A 21,692-nucleotide genomic window follows, 5' to 3' on the forward strand; every position below is an offset into this window, starting at 1 on the left:
GTATTTGTTAAAAGACCAACTGCAATGTTGGTATTCCGCAGACTGCCCTTTCAACTTCATACCAATGTCTCAAGAGGGTGTAAGATGGCATTTATGATACAGTTCCGCCCCTTTCCTTGACTTGATTTTAGCTATAGCTTTTTTGCACTTGGTAACACTCTGTCATCGTCGTAGTGAGCGTGGTTGATTAAGACATCAAGACAACATCCTCTGCAAACAACAGTGGCGCAAAGGCCTGACCATCAGGCGCTCGCCTTCGAGCCTAATGCATGAGGTCAAATCTTATCCTTGCCTTGAGAAGTATTTAAAACAAATAGATAGCTGTGCAGCGACACAGCATATAAAGTATGATGTAACAGTTCTGTTGAGCCAATGCATGTGCTCCACCAAATATTTCAGAATATACACAAGTGAGGTGGCTACAGGTACATCTTGTATATTTTGAACAAAAGGACAGTTGAAGAGTTCCTGATTACGTTTGCTTTTCACATAATAGTCAATCTACAGCAATTTACACGTCCTCATTCAGCGTTGTCGCTAAGCATCCAAAAGATATGCCTATGCCCATCCATCATCAATGAGAAGGAGCGGAAAAACGGGGCACAGAAAGTACAACACACAATGAAGTCCCCTGAAGGTTTCCATGCCCACATTCTCTCAACTCCGCAGCAGCATGTGCTGTGTGATCTGAAAAGACCTCAAAGGCTTGCCTCACACCACATGGAAACCTTGATGAGCCTGTAAGGTCTATCGCACAGACACAAGATAAGTCAAAAACTACTGACAAATCTGACAAGTCTGACAAATCTGACAAATCTGACAAATCCTTTTTCTTTAGGAGAATACCCAGTAAACGCCCAACCTATAGCATTTGTATGATGCTAAACCTATTTATAAGCATTACTAGTGCCCCTTTTCCATTAGCACCTACTTTGCTCAACTCTATTCAGCCCTGCTTTAGCACATTTCCATTTGGTGCTACCGCCTCAGACCAGGTACACTTTTAGTACCCTCTTCTCCCTTGGGCCAAGTCGAGCAAAGCAGGGACTAAACGTGACGTCCACAGACTATCAGATGTTGATTGGGTAAAAGTGTAACGTTTCTGCAGCAGCAGAAGTTGTCGGAACACTGTTGTGGCATCTGTAAACAAGCTGCGCCTTACACAAGTTTCGTGGCTGAAGGATAATAAACAACTGTTGTGCAAAAGCTAGCGCAGCTGGCATCGGCTGTTTCCTCCGGTCCAGAATAAAGCCACTCATGTCAAGACGACAAATAAAACAAGCGGAACCGTTCTACTTTAGATGCGCGTTCAAACTGTGTATTTAGCCTTTTTTGAATGGGTTGCAATAGGGCAGATAAAAGTTTGGAATGCACAGAAAAACGGCATGAGGTCAAACTCAGTCAATACCAGAGGAGGGTAAACTACAATCAACCCTTAATAAAAAGGTAGATAAGTGTGCAAGCTTCAAAGCTCAGCTAACACTGTGTGATTGTGTCATTGTGTCTTTGCCACCCTCATATTTGCAGACAGGTAGGGGAGTATAGCTCAGTGGTAGAGCATTTGACTGCAGATCAAGAGGTCATCTGCTCCCTTTACTTAAATAGAATTTGTATTTGTTAAAAGACCAACTGCAATGTTGGTATTCCGCAGACTGCCCTTTCAACTTCATACCAATGTCTCAAGAGGGTGTAAGATGGCATTTATGATACAGTTCCGCCCCTTTCCTTGACTTGATTTTAGCTATAGCTTTTTTGCACTTGGTAACACTGTCATCGTCGTAGTGAGCGTGGTTGATTAAGACATCAAGACAACATCCTCTGCAAACAACAGTGGCGCAAAGGCCTGACCATCAGGCGCTCCTCTTCGAGCCTAATGCATGAGGTCAAATCTTATCCTTGCCTTGAGAAGTATTTAAAACAAATAGATAGCTGTGCAGCGACACAGCATATAAAGTATGATGTAACAGTTCTGTTGAGCCAATGCATGTGCTCCACCAAATATTTCAGAATATACACAAGGGCAGAGGTGAGGTGGCTACAGGTACATCTTGTATATTTTGAACAAAAGGACAGTTGAAGAGTTCCTGATTACGTTTGCTTTTCACATAATAGTCAATCTACAGCAATTTACACGTCCTCATTCAGCGTTGTCGCTAAGCATCCAAAAGATATGCCTATGCCCATCCATCATCAATGAGAAGGAGCGGAAAAACGGGGCACAGAAAGTACAACACACAATGAAGTCCCCTGAAGGTTTCCATGCCCACATTCTCTCAACTCCGCAGCAGCATGTGCTGTGTGATCTGAAAAGACCTCAAAGGCTTGCCTCACACCACATGGAAACCTTGATGAGCCTGTAAGGTCTATCGCACAGACACAAGATAAGTCAAAAACTACTGACAAATCTGACAAGTCTGACAAATCTGACAAATCTGACAAATCCTTTTTCTTTAGGAGAATACCCAGTAAACGCCCAACCTATAGCATTTGTATGATGCTAAACCTATTTATAAGCATTACTAGTGCCCCTTTTCCATTAGCACCTACTTTGCTCAACTCTATTCAGCCCTGCTTTAGCACATTTCCATTTGGTGCTACCGCCTCAGACCAGGTACACTTTTAGTACCCTCTTCTCCCTTGGGCCAAGTCGAGCAAAGCAGGGACTAAACGTGACGTCCACAGACTATCAGATGTTGATTGGGTAAAAGTGTAACGTTTCTGCAGCAGCAGAAGTTGTCGGAACACTGTTGTGGCATCTGTAAACAAGCTGCGCCTTACACAAGTTTCGTGGCTGAAGGATAATAAACAACTGTTGTGCAAAAGCTAGCGCAGCTGGCATCGGCTGTTTCCTCCGGTCCAGAATAAAGCCACTCATGTCAAGACGACAAATAAAACAAGCGGAACCGTTCTTCTTTAGATGCGCGTTCAAACTGTGTATTTAGCCTTTTTTGAATGGGTTGCAATAGGGCAGATAAAAGTTTGGAATGCACAGAAAAACGGCATGAGGTCAAACTCAGTCAATACCAGAGGAGGGTAAACTACAATCAACCCTTAATAAAAAGGTAGATAAGTGTGCAAGCTTCAAAGCTCAGCTAACACTGTGTGATTGTGTCATTGTGTCTTTGCCACCCTCATATTTGCAGACAGGTAGGGGAGTATAGCTCAGTGGTAGAGCATTTGACTGCAGATCAAGAGGTCATCTGCTCCCTTTACTTAAATAGAATTTGTATTTGTTAAAAGACCAACTGCAATGTTGGTATTCCGCAGACTGCCCTTTCAACTTCATACCAATGTCTCAAGAGGGTGTAAGATGGCATTTATGATACAGTTCCGCCCCTTTCCTTGACTTGATTTTAGCTATAGCTTTTTTGCACTTGGTAACACTCTGTCATCGTCGTAGTGAGCGTGGTTGATTAAGACATCAAGACAACATCCTCTGCAAACAACAGTGGCGCAAAGGCCTGACCATCAGGCGCTCGCCTTCGAGCCTAATGCATGAGGTCAAATCTTATCCTTGCCTTGAGAAGTATTTAAAACAAATAGATAGCTGTGCAGCGACACAGCATATAAAGTATGATGTAACAGTTCTGTTGAGCCAATGCATGTGCTCCACCAAATATTTCAGAATATACACAAGTGAGGTGGCTACAGGTACATCTTGTATATTTTGAACAAAAGGACAGTTGAAGAGTTCCTGATTACGTTTGCTTTTCACATAATAGTCAATCTACAGCAATTTACACGTCCTCATTCAGCGTTGTCGCTAAGCATCCAAAAGATATGCCTATGCCCATCCATCATCAATGAGAAGGAGCGGAAAAACGGGGCACAGAAAGTACAACACACAATGAAGTCCCCTGAAGGTTTCCATGCCCACATTCTCTCAACTCCGCAGCAGCATGTGCTGTGTGATTTGAAAAGACCTTAAAGGCTTGCCTCACACCACATGGAAACCTTGATGAGCCTGTAAGGTCTATCGCACAGACACAAGATAAGTCAAAAACTACTGACAAATCTGACAAGTCTGACAAATCTGACAAATCTGACAAATCCTTTTTCTTTAGGAGAATACCCAGTAAACGCCCAACCTATAGCATTTGTATGATGCTAAACCTATTTATAAGCATTACTAGTGCCCCTTTTCCATTAGCACCTACTTTGCTCAACTCTATTCAGCCCTGCTTTAGCACATTTCCATTTGGTGCTACCGCCTCAGACCAGGTACACTTTTAGTACCCTCTTCTCCCTTGGGCCAAGTCGAGCAAAGCAGGGACTAAACGTGACGTCCACAGACTATCAGATGTTGATTGGGTAAAAGTGTAACGTTTCTGCAGCAGCAGAAGTTGTCGGAACACTGTTGTGGCATCTGTAAACAAGCTGCGCCTTACACAAGTTTCGTGGCTGAAGGATAATAAACAACTGTTGTGCAAAAGCTAGCGCAGCTGGCATCGGCTGTTTCCTCCGGTCCAGAATAAAGCCACTCATGTCAAGACGACAAATAAAACAAGCGGAACCGTTCTACTTTAGATGCGCGTTCAAACTGTGTATTTAGCCTTTTTTGAATGGGTTGCAATAGGGCAGATAAAAGTTTGGAATGCACAGAAAAACGGCATGAGGTCAAACTCAGTCAATACCAGAGGAGGGTAAACTACAATCAACCCTTAATAAAAAGGTAGATAAGTGTGCAAGCTTCAAAGCTCAGCTAACACTGTGTGATTGTGTCATTGTGTCTTTGCCACCCTCATATTTGCAGACAGGTATGGGGTATAGCTCAGTGGTAGAGCATTTGACTGCAGATAAATAGAATTTGTATTTGTTAAAAGACCAACTGAAATGTTGGCATTCCGCAGACTGCCCTTTCAACTTCATACCAATGTCTCAAGAGGGTGTAAGATGGCATTTAAGATACAGTTCCGCCCCTTTCCTTGAGTTGATTTTAGCTATAGCTTTTTTGCACTTGGTAACACTCTGTCATCGTCGTAGTGAGCGTGGTTGATTAAGACATCAAGACAACATCCTCTGCAAACAACAGTGGCGCAAAGGCCTGACCATCAGGCGCTCGCCTTCGAGCCTAATGCATGAGGTCAAATCTTATCCTTGCCTTGAGAAGTATTTAAAACAAATAGATAGGTGTGCAGCGACACAGCATATAAAGTATGATGTAACAGTTCTGTTGAGCCAATGCATGTGCTCCACCAAATATTTCAGAATATACACAAGTGAGGTGGCTACAGGTACATCTTGTATATTTTGAACAAAAGGACAGTTGAAGAGTTCCTGATTACGTTTGCTTTTCACATAATAGTCAATCTACAGCAATTTACACGTCCTCATTCAGCGTTGTCGCTAAGCATCCAAAAGATATGCCTATGCCCATCCATCATCAATGAGAAGGAGCGGAAAAACGGGGCACAGAAAGTACAACACACAATGAAGTCCCCTGAAGGTTTCCATGCCCACATTCTCTCAACTCCGCAGCAGCATGTGCTGTGTGATCTGAAAAGACCTCAAAGGCTTGCCTCACACCACATGGAAACCTTGATGAGCCTGTAAGGTCTATCGCACAGACACAAGATAAGTCAAAAACTACTGACAAATCTGACAAGTCTGACAAATCTGACAAATCTGACAAATCCTTTTTCTTTAGGAGAATACCCAGTAAACGCCCAACCTATAGCATTTGTATGATGCTAAACCTATTTATAAGCATTACTAGTGCCCCTTTTCCATTAGCACCTACTTTGCTCAACTCTATTCAGCCCTGCTTTAGCACATTTCCATTTGGTGCTACCGCCTCAGACCAGGTACACTTTTAGTACCCTCTTCTCCCTTGGGCCAAGTCGAGCAAAGCAGGGACTAAACGTGACGTCCACAGACTATCAGATGTTGATTGGGTAAAAGTGTAACGTTTCTGCAGCAGCAGAAGTTGTCGGAACACTGTTGTGGCATCTGTAAACAAGCTGCGCCTTACACAAGTTTCGTGGCTGAAGGATAATAAACAACTGTTGTGCAAAAGCTAGCGCAGCTGGCATCGGCTGTTTCCTCCGGTCCAGAATAAAGCCACTCATGTCAAGACGACAAATAAAACAAGCGGAACCGTTCTACTTTAGATGCGCGTTCAAACTGTGTATTTAGCCTTTTTTGAATGGGTTGCAATAGGGCAGATAAAAGTTTGGAATGCACAGAAAAACGGCATGAGGTCAAACTCAGTCAATACCAGAGGAGGGTAAACTACAATCAACCCTTAATAAAAAGGTAGATAAGTGTGCAAGCTTCAAAGCTCAGCTAACACTGTGTGATTGTGTCATTGTGTCTTTGCCACCCTCATATTTGCAGACAGGTAGGGGAGTATAGCTCAGTGGTAGAGCATTTGACTGCAGATCAAGAGGTCATCTGCTCCCTTTACTTAAATAGAATTTGTATTTGTTAAAAGACCAACTGCAATGTTGGTATTCCGCAGACTGCCCTTTCAACTTCATACCAATGTCTCAAGAGGGTGTAAGATGGCATTTATGATACAGTTCCGCCCCTTTCCTTGACTTGATTTTAGCTATAGCTTTTTTGCACTTGGTAACACTCTGTCATCGTCGTAGTGAGCGTGGTTGATTAAGACATCAAGACAACATCCTCTGCAAACAACAGTGGCGCAAAGGCCTGACCATCAGGAGCTCGCCTTCGAGCCTAATGCATGAGGTCAAATCTTATCCTTGCCTTGAGAAGTATTTAAAACAAATAGATAGCTGTGCAGCGACACAGCATATAAAGTATGATGTAACAGTTCTGTTGAGCCAATGCATGTGCTCCACCAAATATTTCAGAATATACACAAGTGAGGTGGCTACAGGTACATCTTGTATATTTTGAAAAAAGGACAGTTGAAGAGTTCCTGATTACGTTTGCTTTTCACATAATAGTCAATCTACAGCAATTTACACGTCCTCATTCAGCGTTGTCGCTAAGCATCCAAAAGATATGCCTATGCCCTTCCATCATCACATGAGAAGGAGCGGAAAAACGGGGCACAGAAAGTACAACACACAATGAAGTCCCCTGAAGGTTTCCATGCCCACATTCTCTCAACTCCGCAGCAGCATGTGCTGTGTGATCTGAAAAGACCTCAAAGGCTTGCCTCACACCACATGGAAACCTTGATGAGCCTGTAAGGTCTATCGCACAGACACAAGATAAGTCAAAAACTACTGACAAATCTGACAAGTCTGACAAATCTGACAAATCTGACAAATCCTTTTTCTTTAGGAGAATACCCAGTAAACGCCCAACCTATAGCATTTGTATGATGCTAAACCTATTTATAAGCATTACTAGTGCCCCTTTTCCATTAGCACCTACTTTGCTCAACTCTATTCAGCCCTGCTTTAGCACATTTCCATTTGGTGCTACCGCCTCAGACCAGGTACACTTTTAGTACCCTCTTCTCCCTTGGGCCAAGTCGAGCAAAGCAGGGACTAAACGTGACGTCCACAGACTATCAGATGTTGATTGGGTAAAAGTGTAACGTTTCTGCAGATGCAGAAGTTGTCGGAACACTGTTGTGGCATCTGTAAACAAGCTGCGCCTTACACAAGTTTCGTGGCTGAAGGATAATAAACAACTGTTGTGCAAAAGCTAGCGCAGCTGGCATCGGCTGTTTCCTCCGGTCCAGAATAAAGCCACTCATGTCAAGACGACAAATAAAACAAGCGGAACCGTTCTACTTTAGATGCGCGTTCAAACTGTGTATTTAGCCTTTTTTGAATGGGTTGCAATAGGGCAGATAAAAGTTTGGAATGCACAGAAAAACGGCATGAGGTCAAACTCAGTCAATACCAGAGGAGGGTAAACTACAATCAACCCTTAATAAAAAGGTAGATAAGTGTGCAAGCTTAAAGCTCAGCTAACACTGTGTGATTGTGTCATTGTGTCTTTGCCACCCTCATTTTTGCAGACAGGTAGAGGGTATAGCTCAGTGGTAGAGCATTTGACTGCAGATCAAGAGGTCCCCGGTTCAAATCCCGATGCTCCCTTTACTTAAATAGAATTTGTATTTGTTAAAAGACCAACTGCAATGTTGGTATTCCGCAGACTGCCCTTTCAACTTCATACCAATGTCTCAAGAGGGTGTAAGATGGCATTTATGATACAGTTCCGCCCCTTTCCTTGACTTGATTTTAGCTATAGCTTTTTTGCACTTGGTAACACTCTGTCATCGTCGTAGTGAGCGTGGTTGATTAAGACATCAAGACAACATCCTCTGCAAACAACAGTGGCGCAAAGGCCTGACCATCAGGCGCTCGCCTTCGAGCCTAATGCATGAGGTCAAATCTTATCCTTGCCTTGAGAAGTATTTAAAACAAATAGATAGCTGTGCAGCGACACAGCATATAAAGTATGATGTAACAGTTCTGTTGAGCCAATGCATGTGCTCCACCAAATATTTCAGAATATACACAAGTGAGGTGGCTACAGGTACATCTTGTATATTTTGAACAAAAGGACAGTTGAAGAGTTCCTGATTACGTTTGCTTTTCACATAATAGTCAATCTACAGCAATTTACACGTCCTCATTCAGCGTTGTCGCTAAGCATCCAAAAGATATGCCTATGCCCATCCATCATCAATGAGAAGGAGCGGAAAAACGGGGCACAGAAAGTACAACACACAATGAAGTCCCCTGAAGGTTTCCATGCCCACATTCTCTCAACTCCGCAGCAGCATGTGCTGTGTGATTTGAAAAGACCTCAAAGGCTTGCCTCACACCACATGGAAACCTTGATGAGCCTGTAAGGTCTATCGCACAGACACAAGATAAGTCAAAAACTACTGACAAATCTGACAAGTCTGACAAGTCTGACAAATCTGACAAATCTGACAAATCCTTTTTCTTTAGGAGAATACCCAGTAAACGCCCAACCTATAGCATTTGTATGATGCTAAACCTATTTATAAGCATTACTAGTGCCCCTTTTCCATTAGCACCTACTTTGCTCAACTCTATTCAGCCCTGCTTTAGCACATTTCCATTTGGTGCTACCGCCTCAGACCAGGTACACTTTTAGTACCCTCTTCTCCCTTGGGCCAAGTCGAGCAAAGCAGGGACTAAACGTGACGTCCACAGACTATCAGATGTTGATTGGGTAAAAGTGTAACGTTTCTGCAGCAGCAGAAGTTGTCGGAACACTGTTGTGGCATCTGTAAACAAGCTGCGCCTTACACAAGTTTCGTGGCTGAAGGATAATAAACAACTGTTGTGCAAAAGCTAGCGCAGCTGGCATCGGCTGTTTCCTCCGGTCCAGAATAAAGCCACTCATGTCAAGACGACAAATAAAACAAGCGGAACCGTTCTACTTTAGATGCGCGTTCAAACTGTGTATTTAGCCTTTTTTGAATGGGTTGCAATAGGGCAGATAAAAGTTTGGAATGCACAGAAAAACGGCATGAGGTCAAACTCAGTCAATACCAGAGGAGGGTAAACTACAATCAACCCTTAATAAAAAGGTAGATAAGTGTGCAAGCTTCAAAGCTCAGCTAACACTGTGTGATTGTGTCATTGTGTCTTTGCCACCCTCATATTTGCAGACAGGTATGGGGTATAGCTCAGTGGTAGAGCATTTGACTGCAGATAAATAGAATTTGTATTTGTTAAAAGACCAACTGAAATGTTGGCATTCCGCAGACTGCCCTTTCAACTTCATACCAATGTCTCAAGAGGGTGTAAGATGGCATTTAAGATACAGTTCCGCCCCTTTCCTTGAGTTGATTTTAGCTATAGCTTTTTTGCACTTGGTAACACTCTGTCATCGTCGTAGTGAGCGTGGTTGATTAAGACATCAAGACAACATCCTCTGCAAACAACAGTGGCGCAAAGGCCTGACAATCAGACGCTCGCCTTCGAGCCTAATGCATGAGGTCAAATCTTATCCTTGCCTTGAGAAGTATTTAAAACAAATAGATAGGTGTGCAGCGACACAGCATATAAAGTATGATGTAACAGTTCTGTTGAGCCAATGCATGTGCTCCACCAAATATTTCAGAATATACACAAGGGCAGAGGTGAGGTGGCTACAGGTACATCTTGTATATTTTGAACAAAAGGACAGTTGAAGAGTTCCTGATTACGTTTGCTTTTCACATAATAGTCAATCTACAGCAATTTACACGTCCTCATTCAGCGTTGTCGCTAAGCATCCAAAAGATATGCCTATGCCCATCCATCATCAATGAGAAGGAGCGGAAAAACGGGGCACAGAAAGTACAACACACAATGAAGTCCCCTGAAGGTTTCCATGCCCACATTCTCTCAACTCCGCAGCAGCATGTGCTGTGTGATCTGAAAAGACCTCAAAGGCTTGCCTCACACCACATGGAAACCTTGATGAGCCTGTAAGGTCTATCGCACAGACACAAGATAAGTCAAAAACTACTGACAAATCTGACAAGTCTGACAAATCTGACAAATCTGACAAATCCTTTTTCTTTAGGAGAATACCCAGTAAACGCCCAACCTATAGCATTTGTATGATGCTAAACCTATTTATAAGCATTACTAGTGCCCCTTTTCCATTAGCACCTACTTTGCTCAACTCTATTCAGCCCTGCTTTAGCACATTTCCATTTGGTGCTACCGCCTCAGACCAGGTACACTTTTAGTACCCTCTTCTCCCTTGGGCCAAGTCGAGCAAAGCAGGGACTAAACGTGACGTCCACAGACTATCAGATGTTGATTGGGTAAAAGTGTAACGTTTCTGCAGCAGCAGAAGTTGTCGGAACACTGTTGTGGCATCTGTAAACAAGCTGCGCCTTACACAAGTTTCGTGGCTGAAGGATAATAAACAACTGTTGTGCAAAAGCTAGCGCAGCTGGCATCGGCTGTTTCCTCCGGTCTAGAATAAAGCCACTCATGTCAAGACGACAAATAAAACAAGCGGAACCGTTCTACTTTAGATGCGCGTTCAAACTGTGTATTTAGCCTTTTTTGAATGGGTTGCAATAGGGCAGATAAAAGTTTGGAATGCACAGAAAAACGGCATGAGGTCAAACTCAGTCAATACCAGAGGAGGGTAAACTACAATCAACCCTTAATAAAAAGGTAGATAAGTGTGCAAGCTTAAAGCTCAGCTAACACTGTGTGATTGTGTCATTGTGTCTTTGCCACCCTCATATTTGCAGACAGGTAGGGGGTATAGCTCAGTGGTAGAGCATTTGACTGCAGATCAAGAGGTCCCCGGTTCAAATCCGGATGCTCACTTTACTTAAATAGAATTTGTATTTGTTAAAAGACCAACTGCAATGTTGGCATTCCGCAGACTGCCCTTTCAACTTCATACCAATGTCTCAAGAGGGTGTAAGATGGCATTTAAGATACAGTTCCGCCCCTTTCCTTGAGTTGATTTTAGCTATAGCTTTTTTGCACTTGGTAACCCTCTGTCATCGTCGTAGTGAGCGTGGTTGATTAAGACATCAAGACAACATTCTCTGCAAACAACAGTGGCGCAAAGGCCTGACCATCAGGCGCTCGCCTTCGAGCCTAATGCATGAGGTCAAATCTTATCCTTGCCTTGAGAAGTATTTAAAACAAATAGATAGGTGTGCAGCGACACAGCATATAAAGTATGATGTAACAGTTCTGTTGAGCCAATGCATGTGCTCCACCAAATATTTCAGAATATACACAAGTGAGGTGGCTACAGGTACATCTTGTATATTTTGAACAAAAGGACAGTTGAAGAGTTCCTGATTACGTTTGCTTTTCACATAATAGTCAATCTACAGCAATTTACACGTCCTCATTCAGCGTTGTCGCTAAGCATCCAAAAGATATGCCTATGCCCATCCATCATCAATGAGAAGGAGCGGAAAAACGGGGCACAGAAAGTACAACACACAATGAAGTCCCCTGAAGGTTTCCATGCCCACATTCTCTCAACTCCGCAGCAGCATGTGCTGTGTGATCTGAAAAGACCTCAAAGGCTTGCCTCACACCACATGGAAACCTTGATGAGCCTGTAAGGTCTATCGCACAGACACAAGATAAGTCAAAAACTACTGACAAATCTGACAAGTCTGACAAATCTGACAAATCTGACAAATCCTTTTTCTTTAGGAGAATACCCAGTAAACGCCCAACCTATAGCATTTGTATGATGCTAAACCTATTTATAAGCATTACTAGTGCCCCTTTTCCATTAGCACCTACTTTGCTCAACTCTATTCAGCCCTGCTTTAGCACATTTCCATTTGGTGCTACCGCCTCAGACCAGGTACACTTTTAGTACCCTCTTCTCCCTTGGGCCAAGTCGAGCAAAGCAGGGACTAAACGTGACGTCCACAGACTATCAGATGTTGATTGGGTAAAAGTGTAACGTTTCTGCAGCAGCAGAAGTTGTCGGAACACTGTTGTGGCATCTGTAAACAAGCTGCGCCTTACACAAGTTTCGTGGCTGAAGGATAATAAACAACTGTTGTGCAAAAGCTAGCGCAGCTGGCATCGGCTGTTTCCTCCGGTCTAGAATAAAGCCACTCATGTCAAGACGACAAATAAAACAAGCGGAACCGTTCTACTTTAGATGCGCGTTCAAACTGTGTATTTAGCCTTTTTTGAATGGGTTGCAATAGGGCAGATAAAAGTTTGGAATGCACAGAAAAACGGCATGAGGTCAAACTCAGTCAATACCAGAGGAGGGTAAACTACAATCAACCCTTAATAAAAAGGTAGATAAGTGTGCAAGCTTAAAGCTCAGCTAACACTGTGTGATTGTGTCATTGTGTCTTTGCCACCCTCATATTTGCAGACAGGTAGGGGGTATAGCTCAGTGGTAGAGCATTTGACTGCAGATCAAGAGGTCCCCGGTTCAAATCCGGATGCTCACTTTACTTAAATAGAATTTGTATTTGTTAAAAGACCAACTGCAATGTTGGCATTCCGCAGACTGCCCTTTCAACTTCATACCAATGTCTCAAGAGGGTGTAAGATGGCATTTAAGATACAGTTCCGCCCCTTTCCTTGAGTTGATTTTAGCTATAGCTTTTTTGCACTTGGTAACCCTCTGTCATCGTCGTAGTGAGCGTGGTTGATTAAGACATCAAGACAACATTCTCTGCAAACAACAGTGGCGCAAAGGCCTGACCATCAGGCGCTCGCCTTCGAGCCTAATGCATGAGGTCAAATCTTATCCTTGCCTTGAGAAGTATTTAAAACAAATAGATAGGTGTGCAGCGACACAGCATATAAAGTATGATGTAACAGTTCTGTTGAGCCAATGCATGTGCTCCACCAAATATTTCAGAATATACACAAGTGAGGTGGCTACAGGTACATCTTGTATATTTTGAACAAAAGGACAGTTGAAGAGTTCCTGATTACGTTTGCTTTTCACATAATAGTCAATCTACAGCAATTTACACGTCCTCATTCAGCGTTGTCGCTAAGCATCCAAAAGATATGCCTATGCCCATCCATCATCAATGAGAAGGAGCGGAAAAACGGGGCACAGAAAGTACAACACACAATGAAGTCCCCTGAAGGTTTCCATGCCCACATTCTCTCAACTCCGCAGCAGCATGTGCTGTGTGATCTGAAAAGACCTCAAAGGCTTGCCTCACACCACATGGAAACCTTGATGAGCCTGTAAGGTCTATCGCACAGACACAAGATAAGTCAAAAACTACTGACAAATCTGACAAGTCTGACAAATCTGACAAATCTGACAAATCCTTTTTCTTTAGGAGAATACCCAGTAAACGCCCAACCTATAGCATTTGTATGATGCTAAACCTATTTATAAGCATTACTAGTGCCCCTTTTCCATTAGCACCTACTTTGCTCAACTCTATTCAGCCCTGCTTTAGCACATTTCCATTTGGTGCTACCGCCTCAGACCAGGTACACTTTTAGTACCCTCTTCTCCCTTGGGCCAAGTCGAGCAAAGCAGGGACTAAACGTGACGTCCACAGACTATCAGATGTTGATTGGGTAAAAGTGTAACGTTTCTGCAGCAGCAGAAGTTGTCGGAACACTGTTGTGGCATCTGTAAACAAGCTGCGCCTTACACAAGTTTCGTGGCTGAAGGATAATAAACAACTGTTGTGCAAAAGCTAGCGCAGCTGGCATCGGCTGTTTCCTCCGGTCCAGAATAAAGCCACTCATGTCAAGACGACAAATAAAACAAGCGGAACCGTTCTACTTTAGATGCGCGTTCAAACTGTGTATTTAGCCTTTTTTGAATGGGTTGCAATAGGGCAGATAAAAGTTTGGAATGCACAGAAAAACGGCATGAGGTCAAACTCAGTCAATACCAGAGGAGGGTAAACTACAATCAACCCTTAATAAAAAGGTAGATAAGTGTGCAAGCTTAAAGCTCAGCTAACACTGTGTGATTGTGTCATTGTGTCTTTGCCACCCTCATATTTGCAGACAGGTAGGGGGTATAGCTCAGTGGTAGAGCATTTGACTGCAGATAAATAGAATTTGTATTTGTTAAAAGACCAACTGAAATGTTGGCATTCCGCAGACTGCCCTTTCAACTTCATACCAATGTCTCAAGAGGGTGTAAGATGGCATTTAAGATACAGTTCCGCCCCTTTCCTTGACTTGATTTTAGCTATAGCTTTTTTGCACTTGGTAACACTCTGTCATCGTCGTAGTGAGCGTGGTTGATTAAGACATCAAGACAACATCCTCTGCAAACAACAGTGGCGCAAAGGCCTGACAATCAGACGCTCGCCTTCGAGCCTAATGCATGAGGTCAAATCTTATCCTTGCCTTGAGAAGTATTTAAAACAAATAGATAGGTGTGCAGCGACACAGCATATAAAGTATGATGTAACAGTTCTGTTGAGCCAATGCATGTGCTCCACCAAATATTTCAGAATATACACAAGGGCAGAGGTGAGGTGGCTACAGGTACATCTTGTATATTTTGAACAAAAGGACAGTTGAAGAGTTCCTGATTACGTTTGCTTTTCACATAATAGTCAATCTACAGCAATTTACACGTCCTCATTCAGCGTTGTCGCTAAGCATCCAAAAGATATGCCTATGCCCATCCATCATCAATGAGAAGGAGCGGAAAAACGGGGCACAGAAAGTACAACACACAATGAAGTCCCCTGAAGGTTTCCATGCCCACATTCTCTCAACTCCGCAGCAGCATGTGCTGTGTGATCTGAAAAGACCTCAAAGGCTTGCCTCACACCACATGGAAACCTTGATGAGCCTGTAAGGTCTATCGCACAGACACAAGATAAGTCAAAAACTACTGACAAATCTGACAAGTCTGACAAATCTGACAAATCTGACAAATCCTTTTTCTTTAGGAGAATACCCAGTAAACGCCCAACCTATAGCATTTGTATGATGCTAAACCTATTTATAAGCATTACTAGTGCCCCTTTTCCATTAGCACCTACTTTGCTCAACTCTATTCAGCCCTGCTTTAGCACATTTCCATTTGGTGCTACCGCCTCAGACCAGGTACACTTTTAGTACCCTCTTCTCCCTTGGGCCAAGTCGAGCAAAGCAGGGACTAAACGTGACGTCCACAGACTATCAGATGTTGATTGGGTAAAAGTGTAACGTTTCTGCAGCAGCAGAAGTTGTCGGAACACTGTTGTGGCATCTGTAAACAAGCTGCGCCTTACACAAGTTTCGTGGCTGAAGGATAATAAACAACTGTTGTGCAAAAGCTAGCGCAGCTGGCATCGGCTGTTTCCTCCGGTCTAGAATAAAGCCACTCATGTCAAGACGACAAATAAAACAAGCGGAACCGTTCTACTTTAGATGCGCGTTCAAACTGTGTATTTAGCCTTTTTTGAATGGGTTGCAATAGGGCAGATAAAAGTTTGGAATGCACAGAAAAACGGCATGAGGTCAAACTCAGTCAATACCAGAGGAGGGTAAACTACAATCAACCCTTAATAAAAAGGTAGATAAGTGTGCAAGCTTAAAGCTCAGCTAACACTGTGTGATTGTGTCATTGTGTCTTTGCCACCCTCATATTTGCAGACAGGTAGGGGATATAGCTCAGTGGTAGAGCATTTGACTGCAGATCAAGAGGTCCCCGGTTCAAATCCGGATGCTCACTTTACTTAAATAGAATTTGTATTTGTTAAAAGACCAACTGCAATGTTGGCATTCCGCAGACTGCCCTTTCAACTTCATACCAATGTCTCAAGAGGGTGTAAGATGGCATTTAAGATACAGTTCCGCCCCTTTCCTTGAGTTGATTTTAGCTATAGCTTTTTTGCACTTGGTAACCCTCTGTCATCGTCGTAGTGAGCGTGGTTGATTAAGACATCAAGACAACATTCTCTGCAAACAACAGTGGCGCAAAGGCCTGACCATCAGGCGCTCGCCTTCGAGCCTAATGCATGAGGTCAAATCTTATCCTTGCCTTGAGAAGTATTTAAAACAAATAGATAGGTGTGCAGCGACACAGCATATAAAGTATGATGTAACAGTTCTGTTGAGCCAATGCATGTGCTCCACCAAATATTTCAGAATATACACAAGTGAGGTGGCTACAGGTACATCTTGTATATTTTGAACAAAAGGACAGTTGAAGAGTTCCTGATTACGTTTGCTTTTCACATAATAGTCAATCTACAGCAATTTACACGTCCTCATTCAGCGTTGTCGCTAAGCATCCAAAAGATATGCCTATGCCCATCCATCATCAATGAGAAGGAGCGGAAAAACGGGGCACAGAAAGTACAACACACAATGAAGTCCCCTGAAGGTTTCCATGCCCACATTCTCTCAACTCCGCAGCAGCATGTGCTGTGTGATCTGAAAAGACCTCAAAGGCTTGCCTCACACCACATGGAAACCTTGATGAGCCTGTAAGGTCTATCGCACAGACACAAGATAAGTCAAAAACTACTGACAAATCTGACAAGTCTGACAAATCTGACAAATCTGACAAATCCTTTTTCTTTAGGAGAATACCCAGTAAACGCCCAACCTATAGCATTTGTATGATGCTAAACCTATTTATAAGCATTACTAGTGCCCCTTTTCCATTAGCACCTACTTTGCTCAACTCTATTCAGCCCTGCTTTAGCACATTTCCATTTGGTGCTACCGCCTCAGACCAGGTACACTTTTAGTACCCTCTTCTCCCTTGGGCCAAGTCGAGCAAAGCAGGGACTAAACGTGACGTCCACAGACTATCAGATGTTGATTGGGTAAAAGTGTAACGTTTCTGCAGCAGCAGAAGTTGTCGGAACACTGTTGTGGCATCTGTAAACAAGCTGCGCCTTACACAAGTTTCGTGGCTGAAGGATAATAAACAACTGTTGTGCAAAAGCTAGCGCAGCTGGCATCGGCTGTTTCCTCCGGTCCAGAATAAAGCCACTCATGTCAAGACGACAAATAAAACAAGCGGAACCGTTCTACTTTAGATGCGCGTTCAAACTGTGTATTTAGCCTTTTTTGAATGGGTTGCAATAGGGCAGATAAAAGTTTGGAATGCACAGAAAAACGGCATGAGGTCAAACTCAGTCAATACCAGAGGAGGGTAAACTACAATCAACCCTTAATAAAAAGGTAGATAAGTGTGCAAGCTTAAAGCTCAGCTAACACTGTGTGATTGTGTCATTGTGTCTTTGCCACCCTCACATTTGCAGACAGGTAGGGGGTATAGCTCAGTGGTAGAGCATTTGACTGCAGATCAAGAGGTCCCCGGTTCAAATCCGGATTCTCCCTTTACTTAAATAGAATTTGTATTTGTTAAAAGACCAACTGCAATGTTGGTATTCCGCAGACTGCCCTTTCAACTTCATACCAATGTCTCAAGAGGGTGTAAGATGGCATTTAAGATACAGTTCCGCCCCTTTCCTTGACTTGATTTTAGCTATAGCTTTTTTGCACTTGGTAACACTCTGTCATCGTCGTAGTGAGCGTGGTTGATTAAGACATCAAGACAACATCCTCTGCAAACAACAGTGGCGCAAAGGCCTGACAATCAGACGCTCGCCTTCGAGCCTAATGCATGAGGTCAAATCTTATCCTTGCCTTGAGAAGTATTTAAAACAAATAGATAGGTGTGCAGCGACACAGCATATAAAGTATGATGTAACAGTTCTGTTGAGCCAATGCATGTGCTCCACCAAATATTTCAGAATATACACAAGGGCAGAGGTGAGGTGGCTACAGGTACATCTTGTATATTTTGAACAAAAGGACAGTTGAAGAGTTCCTGATTACGTTTGCTTTTCACATAATAGTCAATCTACAGCAATTTACACGTCCTCATTCAGCGTTGTCGCTAAGCATCCAAAAGATATGCCTATGCCCATCCATCATCAATGAGAAGGAGCGGAAAAACGGGGCACAGAAAGTACAACACACAATGAAGTCCCCTGAAGGTTTCCATGCCCACATTCTCTCAACTCCGCAGCAGCATGTGCTGTGTGATCTGAAAAGACCTCAAAGGCTTGCCTCACACCACATGGAAACCTTGATGAGCCTGTAAGGTCTATCGCACAGACACAAGATAAGTCAAAAACTACTGACAAATCTGACAAGTCTGACAAATCTGACAAATCTGACAAATCCTTTTTCTTTAGGAGAATACCCAGTAAACGCCCAACCTATAGCATTTGTATGATGCTAAACCTATTTATAAGCATTACTAGTGCCCCTTTTCCATTAGCACCTACTTTGCTCAACTCTATTCAGCCCTGCTTTAGCACATTTCCATTTGGTGCTACCGCCTCAGACCAGGTACACTTTTAGTACCCTCTTCTCCCTTGGGCCAAGTCGAGCAAAGCAGGGACTAAACGTGACGTCCACAGACTATCAGATGTTGATTGGGTAAAAGTGTAACGTTTCTGCAGCAGCAGAAGTTGTCGGAACACTGTTGTGGCATCTGTAAACAAGCTGCGCCTTACACAAGTTTCGTGGCTGAAGGATAATAAACAACTGTTGTGCAAAAGCTAGCGCAGCTGGCATCGGCTGTTTCCTCCGGTCTAGAATAAAGCCACTCATGTCAAGACGACAAATAAAACAAGCGGAACCGTTCTACTTTAGATGCGCGTTCAAACTGTGTATTTAGCCTTTTTTGAATGGGTTGCAATAGGGCAGATAAAAGTTTGGAATGCACAGAAAAACGGCATGAGGTCAAACTCAGTCAATACCAGAGGAGGGTAAACTACAATCAACCCTTAATAAAAAGGTAGATAAGTGTGCAAGCTTAAAGCTCAGCTAACACTGTGTGATTGTGTCATTGTGTCTTTGCCACCCTCATATTTGCAGACAGGTAGGGGGTATAGCTCAGTGGTAGAGCATTTGACTGCAGATCAAGAGGTCCCCGGTTCAAATCCGGATGCTTACTTTACTTAAATAGAATTTGTATTTGTTAAAAGACCAACTGCAATGTTGGCATTCCGCAGACTGCCCTTTCAACTTCATACCAATGTCTCAAGAGGGTGTAAGATGGCATTTAAGATACAGTTCCGCCCCTTTCCTCGAGTTGATTTTAGCTATAGCTTTTTTGCACTTGGTAACCCTCTGTCATCGTCGTAGTGAGCGTGGTTGATTAAGACATCAAGACAACATTCTCTGCAAACAACAGTGGCGCAAAGGCCTGACCATCAGGCGCTCGCCTTCGAGCCTAATGCATGAGGTCAAATCTTATCCTTGCCTTGAGAAGTATTTAAAACAAATAGATAGGTGTGCAGCGACACAGCATATAAAGTATGATGTAACAGTTCTGTTGAGCCAATGCATGTGCTCCACCAAATATTTCAGAATATACACAAGTGAGGTGGCTACAGGTACATCTTGTATATTTTGAACAAAAGGACAGTTGAAGAGTTCCTGATTACGTTTGCTTTTCACATAATAGTCAATCTACAGCAATTTACACGTCCTCATTCAGCGTTGTCGCTAAGCATCCAAAAGATATGCCTATGCCCATCCATCATCAATGAGAAGGAGCGGAAAAACGGGGCACAGAAAGTACAACACACAATGAAGTCCCCTGAAGGTTTCCATGCCCACATTCTCTCAACTCCGCAGCAGCATGTGCTGTGTGATCTGAAAAGACCTCAAAGGCTTGCCTCACACCACATGGAAACCTTGATGAGCCTGTAAGGTCTATCGCACAGACACAAGATAAGTCAAAAACTACTGACAAATCTGACAAGTCTGACAAATCTGACAAATCTGACAAATCCTTTTTCTTTAGGAGAATACCCAGTAAACGCCCAACCTATAGCATTTGTATGATGCTAAACCTATTTATAAGCATTACTAGTGCCCCTTTTCCATTAGCACCTACTTTGCTCAACTCTATTCAGCCCTGCTTTAGCACATTTCCATTTGGTGCTACCGCCTCAGACCAGGTACACTTTTAGTACCCTCTTCTCCCTTGGGCCAAGTCGAGCAAAGCAGGGACTAAACGTGACGTCCACAGACTATCAGATGTTGATTGGGTAAAAGTGTAACGTTTCTGCAGCAGCAGAAGTTGTCGGAACACTGTTGTGGCATCTGTAAACAAGCTGCGCCTTACACAAGTTTCGTGGCTGAAGGATAATAAACAACTGTTGTGCAAAAGCTAGCGCAGCTGGCATCGGCTGTTTCCTCCGGTCCAGAATAAAGCCACTCATGTCAAGACGACAAATAAAACAAGCGGAACCGTTCTACTTTAGATGCGCGTTCAAACTGTGTATTTAGCCTTTTTTGAATGGGTTGCAATAGGGCAGATAAAAGTTTGGAATGCACAGAAAAACGGCATGAGGTCAAACTCAGTCAATACCAGAGGAGGGTAAACTACAATCAACCCTTAATAAAAAGGTAGATAAGTGTGCAAGCTTAAAGCTCAGCTAACACTGTGTGATTGTGTCATTGTGTCTTTGCCACCCTCATATTTGCAGACAGGTAGGGGGTATAGCTCAGTGGTAGAGCATTTGACTGCAGATCAAGAGGTCCCCGGTTCAAATCTGGATTCTCCCTTTACTTAAATAGAATTTGTATTTGTTAAAAGACCAACTGCAATGTTGGTATTCCGCAGACTGCCCTTTCAACTTCATACCAATGTCTCAAGAGGGTGTAAGATGGCATTTAAGATACAGTTCCGCCCCTTTCCTTGACTTGATTTTAGCTATAGCTTTTTTGCACTTGGTAACACTCTGTCATCGTCGTAGTGAGCGTGGTTGATTAAGACATCAAGACAACATCCTCTGCAAACAACAGTGGCGCAAAGGCCTGACCATCAGGCGCTCGCCTTCGAGCCTAATGCATGAGGTCAAATCTTATCCTTGCCTTGAGAAGTATTTAAAACAAATAGATAGGTGTGCAGAGACACAGCATAAAAAGTATGATGTAACAGTTCTGTTGAGCCAATGCATGTGCTCCACCAAATATTTCAGAATATACACAAGTGAGGTGGCTACAGGTACATCTTGTATATTTTGAACAAAAGGACAGTTGAAGAGTTCCTGATTACGTTTGCTTTTCACATAATAGTCAATCTACAGCAATTTACACGTCCTCATTCAGCGTTGTCGCTAAGCATCCAAAAGATATGCCTATGCCCATCCATCATCAATGAGAAGGAGCGGAAAAACGGGGCACAGAAAGTACAACACACAATGAAGTCCCCTGAAGGTTTCCATGCCCACATTCTCTCAACTCCGCAGCAGCATGTGCTGTGTGATCTGAAAAGACCTCAAAGGCTTGCCTCACACCACA

General features: G+C 43.1%; 6 non-coding genes across 6 annotated transcripts; all 6 read left to right on the forward strand.

Annotated features, from left to right (window-relative positions):
• The first annotated feature begins 11,174 nt into the window (after positions 1-11,174).
• On the forward strand, positions 11,175-11,246 carry trnac-gca (transfer RNA cysteine (anticodon GCA)). The gene has a single exon. It is a non-coding gene; the product is annotated as a tRNA-Cys (tRNA).
• A 1,550-nt stretch (positions 11,247-12,796) lies between these two features.
• On the forward strand, positions 12,797-12,868 carry trnac-gca (transfer RNA cysteine (anticodon GCA)). The gene has a single exon. It is a non-coding gene; the product is annotated as a tRNA-Cys (tRNA).
• Positions 12,869-16,008: 3,140 nt separating this feature from the next.
• Positions 16,009-16,080, forward strand: trnac-gca (transfer RNA cysteine (anticodon GCA)). Its single transcript has one exon. It is a non-coding gene; the product is annotated as a tRNA-Cys (tRNA).
• A 1,550-nt stretch (positions 16,081-17,630) lies between these two features.
• Positions 17,631-17,702, forward strand: trnac-gca (transfer RNA cysteine (anticodon GCA)). Its single transcript has one exon. It is a non-coding gene; the product is annotated as a tRNA-Cys (tRNA).
• A 1,558-nt stretch (positions 17,703-19,260) lies between these two features.
• Positions 19,261-19,332, forward strand: trnac-gca (transfer RNA cysteine (anticodon GCA)). Its single transcript has one exon. It is a non-coding gene; the product is annotated as a tRNA-Cys (tRNA).
• Positions 19,333-20,882: 1,550 nt separating this feature from the next.
• Positions 20,883-20,954, forward strand: trnac-gca (transfer RNA cysteine (anticodon GCA)). Its single transcript has one exon. It is a non-coding gene; the product is annotated as a tRNA-Cys (tRNA).
• Positions 20,955-21,692: the final 738 nt, after the last annotated feature.

This window comes from Eucyclogobius newberryi, unplaced genomic scaffold (genome assembly GCF_026437365.1).
Source record: "Eucyclogobius newberryi isolate DKJ021-1_F unplaced genomic scaffold, fEucNew1.0.hap1 SCAF_6, whole genome shotgun sequence".
NCBI lineage: Eukaryota > Metazoa > Chordata > Actinopteri > Gobiiformes > Gobiidae > Eucyclogobius > Eucyclogobius newberryi.